The sequence below is a fragment of the Chenopodium album genome, chromosome 12 (assembly GCF_948465745.1).
Source record: "Chenopodium album chromosome 12, dcCheAlbu1.1, whole genome shotgun sequence".
In the NCBI taxonomy this organism is placed as follows: domain Eukaryota; kingdom Viridiplantae; phylum Streptophyta; class Magnoliopsida; order Caryophyllales; family Amaranthaceae; genus Chenopodium; species Chenopodium album.
The window spans coordinates 8,194,975-8,205,671 of NC_137845.1; the positions used below are offsets into that span (position 1 = coordinate 8,194,975).

The 10,697-nt window shown below is 31.1% G+C and overlaps 1 long non-coding RNA gene across 3 annotated transcripts; it reads left to right on the plus strand.

Annotated features, from left to right (window-relative positions):
- The first annotated feature begins 2,626 nt into the window (after nucleotides 1–2,626).
- On the plus strand, nucleotides 2,627–5,334 carry LOC145571866 (uncharacterized). 3 transcript variants are annotated; one of them, XR_014096638.1, is made up of 3 exons: nucleotides 2,627–3,251; nucleotides 3,698–3,837; nucleotides 5,055–5,334. It is a non-coding gene; the product is annotated as an uncharacterized LOC145571866 (long non-coding RNA). The 3 variants fall into 3 exon arrangements; XR_014096636.1 differs by having other exon boundaries at nucleotides 2,656–3,251; nucleotides 3,715–3,837; XR_014096637.1 differs by having other exon boundaries at nucleotides 2,658–3,231; nucleotides 3,715–3,837.
- The last annotated feature ends 5,363 nt before the right edge of the window (nucleotides 5,335–10,697 follow it).

Here is a 10,697-nt window from a genome sequence, read left to right on the forward strand (position 1 = left end):
ACGAATCCAATTCCAATGTCCTATTATAACCATATGAATATTTTGGGGTTTTAAACTTTAAGGGTAAAAGAATGGCAAGGTGAGGGTATTTTTGGGTTTTTAGGAGAGTGTAAAATATCAGGTAAAAATGATGAACCTAAAAAAAAAAAAAAAAAAAAAAAAAACTGATAAAATAATGCTATATTAAAAATGACAAAAACAATTTCAATCCAAATATTAGAGTTTCAAATTTGGATTGAAATTCAAATCGAAATTTGATTTTTGATGAAAAATGGGCCTAAATTTCTGCCATTACAATTACGTCAACTCATACTGTGTGTGGACTACCACATACAATCATTATATCTGTAGCATTTTTCGTATTCAACTCATTAATTAGGATTTAAAGGTCAAACAAAATGTCATGCTAGTTAGAGAATACATTGAAAATACCAAACAATGGATGGACGTTGTGGTAAATTCTGAAGTGAAATTGGTTCGTCGACAAATTTTGAGAGTGATGACTAAGCGGCATAAAAAAACAAGTGCATTGAAAACTTATTTTAAAGCTAAAATGTTGATACTCATCTTTTTCATGACACATAAATTCAACGTAATATATTCAATTGACCCCACTTGTATTTAACTAAAAATTATTTTTAAAAATATTTATAAAATGAAGTTTATTTAATATGAGAATTATAATATGCAAATTTTAAGTAATGCATCAATACACATAATTATATGAGTAAAATATGTATAATATAATATTTACATAGTTACACATAATTTGTTAATTTATAATAGTTTTACGTAATTTGTTAATGCATAAATAATTTTAATATATTTTTTTTAATTATTTATAAAATTGTGCTCATAATTATTTTTATAACAACATACATTGTCGTTTCTTTACTAAATTATATTTGTTTTTTCCTAAAAAAAAAAATATTTGTTTAGTAAGTCATTTGACAAATGCATTTATGCTAGATTCGCCACTGATTACATTCATCTCCTTCCTAAAAATAAAAGGTTCATACTTATCCCATTTAACACAATAAACAATATTCATCATCAATCGTTCATATATTTTTTTCCCACATCAATTTGTACCTGATGTAGAACTGAATTAATTGTACCTTAACTTCATTTCGTGATACTAACTACTTATTAGACACCGTAATTCATCGCTTTTAATTTTTTTTTTTATAATTACTAATTATATATTTTTGCAGGAACAAACTCATTATTTTTTCATATGTCATTCTCCCTTGTTTTAGAACTATTAAGAGAGATACAAATTTATATGTCAGTGGATCATTAGACCCAATATCGAAACTCAAATATAAAAATTGGGCGGGAAGATTGTCTTCAAATAAACGAGGCCCCCTCGAATCAGTGTATTATAGAAAATCCAAAAATTACACTATTATTTGATTTATTTGAAATAATGTCTTGACTCATTATCATGCAAAGGTAATGCTAGCTTGACATTCTCATTTTTTTTTTATTCTCTTAAAAATTAGCTAATTTTATTTTGTTATAATAACTAACTATTATAATGATAATATCTTTATTTGACATGATGACACCAAAACTTTTGAGGGGATTGACAATGAGATACAAAATCTCTTTTCTGATGCTTATTCAAAATTGTATCGTGAAATCGTTCTCTACTTTGGTCAATGTGATGATATTTTTGAAAAAATAATTGTTAAATCATGCATGAACTATGCGAAGTAAGTAGCATTATATTGTTTCTTTTTCTTTAATTTTTATGAGTTAGGATTAATACTTCTAACTACTCCTATATATTGTGACAACGCTGATGCTAATGTCAGTGCTAATCCGGTATTCTATTCGAAAATGAAGCACGTCGGGCTAGACTATTATTTTGTTCGTGAAAATGTACAATCAGGCAAACTCCGAGTGTCCTACATATCTACTAATGATCAATTGGCAGATACTTTAACAAAACTACTCCCACGCACAACTTATACTTCTATGGTTCGTAAAATTAGTCTTTCCATTTGACTGACCATTTTGAGGGGGCATAATAAGGAATAATCAAGTGAAGGTCAATCCTTGATTTGATAACTGATAACACTTGCTCATTATACTCAATATTCCCCTTAATACTCTCCTTATTTAGTTGTAAATAATATTCTCAATTATATTCCCTCTCTCCTTAATGTTAGGCTCTATATCTTCTATTACTTTTATTGTAACCGTATTACTTTTTTTTTTTTGAAGGGACGCGCAAATTAATCATTCATAATAAGAGTATCCATAAGTACATAAGGAGAGACTTCCAAAGGCACACAATTTTCCCAAATTTGCTCTAAATTAGACGGAATAAATCTTGCAAGGTTGTGAGCGACTTCATTTCCTTCACGGCACACATGAGACCAACGCACTTGTTCAAAAGCAGTACTTAAACTCATTGCATCCCACTAGTAGAAAAATGCTCATTTGCGTCACCTTATTTGCGTCACTCGTAGAAACAAATGACGCAAATAATATATTTTAGCTTCACTATAAGTAATTTGCGTCGCACATTAACTACAAAGCGAAGCAAAAGTCTGATATATTTCAGCTTACTCATATTTGCGTCGCTTTCATAAATAAAAACGACGCAAAAGATAATGTTATTTGCGTCGCTCATTTATTAACAGGTGACGCAAATAGCTTTGTGAGTAAATTGCGTCACTTCTTTCTTTATTGAGTGACGCAAATGACTATTACAATTACAATCCACTCAACTCTTCCTCACATTCAATATAAAACACTCTTGCTGCCTGTCGCCGTTCGAACTTCAAAACCCTAGCAGCTTCAACTGAAAATTCCCCTAAAATTCAACATCAAAACCTCAAGAAATTCGTCTAAATAGCCGAATCTCCAGCGCTTCCTTGTTGTCGTTCGTACTGCAAAACCCTAGCGAATTCAACAGCAAAACCCTGATAAATTCGACCCCAAACCAACAAATTTGACCCCAAAATCAATAAATTCAACCAGTAATTGAAAACCCCAAAATATCCAAGCCAAAACCCCCCATTTTCAAGCAAATCCGAGGCAAAACACCCTATTTTTGAGCAAAAATCGACCAAAACCCCCACGAAATATGAACTATTAAAACCGCTGATAGTCGAGATGAAATACTCTACATCGAGGCTAGCAAGGGATTGCTGCTTGTTGGTGTTGCTGTTGATGGTTAGCAGGGGAAGCAGTGGAGATGGTTGACAGTAATAAGAGGTGCGAAATTATCGTTTTAGGTAATAAGAAGTGCGAAATTATTTAATTTTGATTGATTTAAACTATTTTATTAAATTATCGTTTTATGCTATTGATTTATATGATGTTTTTAATTTTACTGTAATTAGAGTCGCGAAATGATTTTAATTTTATAAGGAATTTAACTTAGTAGATGATGTAGGGTCAAAATTTAATTTCATGAGTGTGTATTGATTTTGGCGTGAAATTAAAAAAATTAATTTGGTGTTATAGTTGAATTTCTGTTTAGTTTGTTATATGTTGATTGGAATTTTGTCAGATTATTGATTTAGTGTAATAATAGATTCTTATTACAAAATTAGTAGATTTTCCATTATAAAAATAAAGTATTTGTTTCTATATCAGATTACTTCTAGAGTATTGCTTAATTATATTGACTTTTTCTTGTTTGATCGAGTGTTTGTATCTAGATATAAAGTTAGATTAGTGAATTACTTGGTGCAGGTATGCAGCAGGTGCTTGTGGTTGATGGTGAGTGCGGTGGTCTGGCCTAGTGTAGTGGGCAATTTTTTGCAGATAGCTATTTTGTTGTTGAGTTGTTTGTGAATTGCAGGGGATAATGTCAAGGTTTCTCTCTCTTATATTTAGATTAACTCTAATCTTATTGTTATTCAGTGAATTTTCTGGTTTAGTTGTTCTATAATTTGAGGTAATAATTAATTTCTTACTTGATTTCTCTCATATTAAAGGTAATTTAACATTACAATTGAAGTTTTTAAAAAAAAATTACAATTGAAGCGGCATAATCTAGTTCTTCATTACCGAATAAGAATTTTAAGAGAAGTAGTCAAAATAATGACACAATGTTATTCCTTTGTTTTGTGTATGATATTGTTTACCTCAAATTGAAATGATGATGTTAATTACTACTTACTGATAAAGTGATTATGAGTTGATGGCATTCTGTTTTTGCATTTCGTATTTTAAGAGAATAATAGCACTGCAATTTTCATTTTGTTTTGTGTACGAGAAGACAGGTACAATGAACATGTTTAAGCTAGACATATAAACTTTGGTAAAACAGGACTAAACTTATTAGGGCCGTGATTAATAGCAATTGTAGCTTAAATTGGTCCATAGTTTTTGTGTATGTTATTAATCAAATAATGAAATAATCACCCAACCTTCCAGCAGTATATTAACTCTGTAGAGTTCTAGCTGATAATCTTTAGTAGTCCTCATCACCAAGTGTTCGAATCGAAGGTATCATGATCTTACTCTGGAGTCAATGAATGATGCTAACATTGTAAAGAATGCAAAATTCGAATAATAAGTTACTAGAATTCCCATTAGTTACTGTAATAGTTGCAATTGCAGAATTTATAGGAAGAATTATTGAAGAAGATTGATTTTGATTTAATATATGTATGATCCTTAAATCATGGATATAAATTTATCAAAACTGAATATAATGGCCTGTTTTTCTCTTTAAAGTTGTGAATTAAGTTCTAATCCGAGATGTTTTTCTCTTTAAAATGTGGTGAGAATGATATGATTAGTATTCTTATTTTTCATGCTTAGGTTTTATCTTGTTTGAAATGAGTTGAATGAGTCTATTGACTTTGTGGCTATGATGCGAGCGTGTAGTGTCATCAAAAATTGGGAGGAAGTGAGATGTGGCTACTATGTCGTGTACTATATGTTTGAAACAGTTCAACATCACCGTAGTAATGAGGATCTTGTTAGTATGTGTTGTCAGATCTTTCACTACTAATTCATCAATTTATTTTAAATTGGCTACACTCTTGAATTGATTAGTTTTTGTTTTTGTGTTGTGTTAACAGGATTTTTGAAGAACAATACCTTATAATGGGGAGGAGATAAATGAGGTTCGAGATATTTAGTCAAACTATTTCATGATCAACGTTGAAATTTAGATTTAAACTTAGCTAAATCCATTTGTTTGTTAGACTTTTTTTTGTTTTAGTTCTTAGGCTTGAAATGAATGTATTTGGGGTACCAACATTTTGGGTTGGTCTTTGTTCTTGTGTTGGTTGATGATATCAATAATTTTGAGTTGTAAAATTTTGAGACTCTACTGAAATTTACATTTGCATTCAATAATATTGCATTTTAATTTCAATTATTAGCGTTAGTATATTACTTTATACCACTAGCAAGGAAAACAGGTACTACAAACATATACAAGGCAATTATTATAATTTAAAAAAAAAAAATTCACCTCATTTGCGTCACTCATTAAACAAACAAGTGACGCAAATACAACAATTTTGTATTGTCTACTCAGTCATTTGCGTCACTCCTATATAAACAAGTGACGCAGATAACAAATAAGAAGTTTATCAGAAGAGTCATTTGCGTCGCTCTTAATAAAGGAGTGACGCAAATAATAAAAAAGAAGTTTATCAGAAGAGTTATTTGCGTCGCTCCTTTATAAAGAAGTGAGCAAATAAGAGTCATTTGCGTCGCTCTTTTATAAAGGAGTGACGCAAATAACAAAAAACAAGTTTATTAGAAGAGTTATTTGTAAAGGAGCGACACAAATGACTCTTATTTGCGTCGCGCCTAGGAGCGACGCAAATGACTTTTAAGTCATTTGCGTCGCGAGCAGTTGCGTCGCTCATAGAAGCGACGCAAATACACTATAAATGAGCGACGCAAATAAGCCTTTTTCTGCTAGTGTCCCCAAGCACAGCATCAAGATCTGTCAAATGGGTTGCACCTTTTAAGAACCTACTAATAACTACCTGACAGTCAGACTCAACGATCACTTTGTCAACACCAAAGCGTCTGCCAAGTTTTAGAGCCATCACAACAGTCTTGGCTTCTGCTACCTCAATTTCCCACCCGGCTTTCCATCTTTTGCACGCTGGAAACAACACCTTCCCCATTGAATCACGTGCTACCACACCAATTCCTACCCGCCCTTCTAAGGTCAAAGATGCATCAGAGTTTATTTTCACTCAACCAATAGCTGGGGGAACCCAAGTCTTAAAGCTGGTCAGAGGGATAGCAGCAGGGCAAGCATAAATTGCATTGTTGTAATTCTCGTTTTCTTCACTCTATCTATGAACTCGTGACACAAGGACAGAGTTGGGAGTCGATTTCCCCTAAAAAACCAATGTGTTCATGTCTAACCATATGCCCCATGTAATCCCCCGTATTTTTAAATATTTTATAAATGAAAATTTATTTTATTTATAATATTTATTTGTTATTTTTCATAATTTAATTTCAAAAGTTTCAAATTATTAATCTGGGTCGAAAATTATTTGAACAAATTATTTTATGCACCTTTATTCTACAATTTATGTCCAATCATACAAGCCTAACCCATTTGTTTACTTAATCGACCCATTATTTTTATGAGGCCCAATCTTTCTTTTTACCCTACAATAATTCTCTCCTATAAATATCCCATGAATCTCCAAAAATTTCCCACACAAAAAGGTTAGTCTTATTTTCATCCTCCTTTGTTTCATTATTTTGCTTAATGTTAATTTAATTGTTTTGGGTTTTGATTTTAGTATAAAGATTATATTTTTAGTATCAAATTATATTTTAATGGTATAAAGATTATAAATTTCAGATTATATTTATGTTATAAATTTCATATTTTATGAATTATAAACCTAGGGTTTCAATTTATTGAAAATCATGATTTTAGGGTTTTTATGAACAATTGATTTAGGGCTTTTATAGTAATGATGTTTTGAAATTTTGGTGATTATAACTACTGATTAGTTTAACTTAATTCCAGATTATTTTGAACACATAGATTCGTGTTTTAATTTTTAGATTTCCGTTCGTTAATATTAATCCCGTTTTAATCCCGACCAGGTTCTAAACTCATCCGATTTTGACAAAAAAGTAGTGTTTTCCATGTGGAAACCACGTTTTAAGAAAGACTCACTACCTTTGGTAGTGAGCACCACCCTTTCGAGGCCAAATTCAGCCTCTAAATATGATTTTCGGGCAGTTTTTGGTTTTAACGAAGTTTTTACATACTTAAAATATTATCCTTGAGTTTGATTAATAAAATTAATTATGTTTAAAGTTAATTAAGCATAAATATATGTTTTTATTGAAGTTTCAAGTGTTGGAAATAGTTTCTAAGTACTACTTTTGATGTTTTATAAAGAGGGTTTAATCACCCATTAAAAAGAGAGATTTTAGGGGTTTTTATATAATTTTCAGATTTTTATTAGACTTTGAACTTGCTGTAATTTCATGTATAAGAGTGTATTTTAAGGTTTTTATGAAGAAAAATTTAAAGAACTATATATAAGCCTTTAATTTTAACAAAAGGGAAGGTTTTAAAGTGTTGTTTGATTTGGATTTTGAAGGTTTTAAAGTAAGTTAGTATTGCTGTAAATTTAATTGATTGGGTATTGATTGAGATGTTATTATTTGGCTTAGGAGAGGAGTTTATTGAAGGTGATTTCTAGTTAGTAAAGTGGCATACCAATTCGTTTGCTCAAGGTACGTACAAGTTACAAAACCTTGCTTTTAGGTGCATGTTTAAGGACGGATCGAGAACTTAGTATCATGTCTAGGGATGACTGGGTTAAATTGTTTGGTTATACATTGTGAATTTCCTTTGACGTGCACTATTCCTTATTGTAATTATTGGTTATGTTCTAATTATGCAAGGTGCGCTTAGAGGCAAAGGTATGTGATTGGTGAAATGACTTAATTATTACTCATTCATGATTTAATGAAATAGGATGAGTAAAGGAATGGTTCATGTCTTATAAGACAAGGTTAAGAGTTTGGGGTGCCTTATGCACTCAAGGTGTTTATACACCGAGGTAGTAAAGGAATAAATAATAAATGTTGCTTGCCACTAATAAATCAAGAATTGAAATTGAAAAGTTGCTTTACTTGATTGAATTGATATTGGATTGATTGTATTGTTATGCATATGAGTCATCACCAAGTCTAAACCTGTAAATCACGTAAAGTGCAAGATGGATGAGCAATAAAACTCTGGATTGGTGCACTTCTGGAGTAATGACAATCAGGGGTTGGGGTACATGGGGTATTAGCCGTGTACTTTTCTCGAGGTCGTCTGATCTACGAGTCTCTTATTTCAAATATTTTTCAAAACTAGGAGTTAGGTGAGATCTCATACTAACTACGGTCACGGAGTCGCGCCCGTGGTCGTTGGATGTTTATTGATGTTTCCGAAAGGAGGCATGGGGTTTTCTTTTATTGATGTTCCAAATGGAGCATGGGTTGGACAACCTTGTCTATTGCGTAATCCAATGAATAAAAATAATGATTTACCTATTATTAATTAATGGAGTCTTAGTAATATAAATAGTTGAGTCGTGTGTTGAGTCTATAATTTAATGATGCATGATGATTGATTATTAGTAGTATGTTATGGAATTCTTAATTTATTTTGCAGCTTGTATGTACTCAGCTTTGCTGATTGCGTGCTTTGTGTGTCTTTCTTTGGTCATGGCCTTCGCCTTTCAATGACCCTGTGACGATCCAATTTTTTACACTTGTAATATTGGGGAGCAGAATTACCACAGGTTCTTACACATGCAGCATTCATCAGGGTTGTGGGATCTTGAGTAGAGAGTTGGTTGTTTCATTTTATTTCTTTTGCAAGTTTGAATTTATTTTAATTCGATTTTATTCGACACTATTTCTTTTGGGTTTGAATTTATTTGAACACTGAATTTAATCACTTACTACTTTTATTGGGTTTTGAATAAGGGCCTTAATGGTTCCAAGTTGTATGACTTAATTTGGTTTCATTCGTTGGTTTTGAAACTTATTTATAACTGATTTAGTTTTTCCGCTGCTATTTTCTGATAAAGCCTTAACGTTTGAACACGTGGCGGTAGCACGCCAGTAATTCTCTTGAATATTGTTCAGGGTCCTCAGAGGTTTAAAGAGAGAATTATTGGGGTGTTACAAAGTGGTATCTGGGAGCTTTGGTTCGATTTAATTACCACTAAAGTTACTTTAAAAGTTTTTGGGCGCCTAATGTTTTAAATCTTATGATTCTGGATTTTATGACGTGATTTAAGGTTAAACTTTAATTTCAAAAAAATTATTTTATTTTAATTAAAATAATTCGGCAGTTTAAATAAAATATATGTATTTTTATAAATTACTATGTTATTAATTATTTTTTAAATTAGTTGAATCTGCGTACTTATTTTATTCTTTGATCCTTAGTATTATTTATTTTATTTTATGTGTGAGATTTGGGTAGTCTTAAGAAGGGCATATAGGACAGATGATTTCTTTCTATGTGCATTATAATTTAATTCTTGGTGCCATTTATTTTGAATGTAGTTTTTATGCAAGTTATATTTAATTGTATATGTTTTATATAATCATGCAAATTTGGGTGTTGTGATCACCTAGAATCATGTGTAAGGATTAAAGAATACAATATAGATTAATTTGTGATGATTTGTGCAATGTAATGTGTATGTATGGATGATCATTATATGAAGCATGTGACTATTTGGTTATGCTTATTTAATGATGTTATTTATTATTTATTTGGTGCTTTAGGTTATTGGTAAGATCTATATTTTTATTATTTAATATCTCCTTCAATTTTTGCAACCAATGAGTGTTTATTTGAGAAACCTTATGATCAAATTAGGAATATACTTGGAGAATTGATGAATATATATATTTGGTGATGATAAACTACGCGAGAAGAGTGTATAAATTTTGCTTTGGTCAAGCCGCATACTTTAAGGAGAGTGGAGACCCTGCTTTTTTGTAGAACTAGGTAGTGAAAGATGAGTTTTTGTTGTTTTGAATTGCCATGAGAATTTGAGGAGCATAACTTTGGTGGAAAGAGAATAGGGATACGATTCGTGAGACAATTGACTTTCGTTAGGAGAATTTGAAAACCAAGCTGGAGAGAAAAAAAAAAATTTTGAGGAGCCCATGGATTTATAAACATGGAAATATAAATCAGGCCTTTTGGGTTAATAATGTATTAACAATCATTATGGATTTAATGAATCGAGTATTTCCATGAGTACAGTAATTCGATATATATATGGCTTTATTAATGATATCTTGCTATACTTGAAGAGTGAGGAGAATTATAATAGACATTTGAGGATTCTGTGACATTTTAGGGACGACTTGTAATATGCTCAGTTTTCGAAGTGTGAATTTTTATTAATGAAAGTAAGTTTCATTTTGGGACAAAAAAATTCAAGTGGTGAGTAAGTGGTCTACACCTAACAATGTGACCGATATAAGTTGTTTATTGGGATTAGATGTTTAAAGAGGGCTGTAAAGGACTTTTGAGGATTGTTGTATATACATTGATGAAAGAGAGTTAGTTTGAATGAGATGAGAAGTGTAAACAAGCCTTTTAACTCTTAAAGAACATTTAATCGTTGCACTTGTTTTAGTCTTGCCTAATAGGAGTGGTGGCCTTGAAGTTTTTACTTAATGGATGTGTGTTGCAA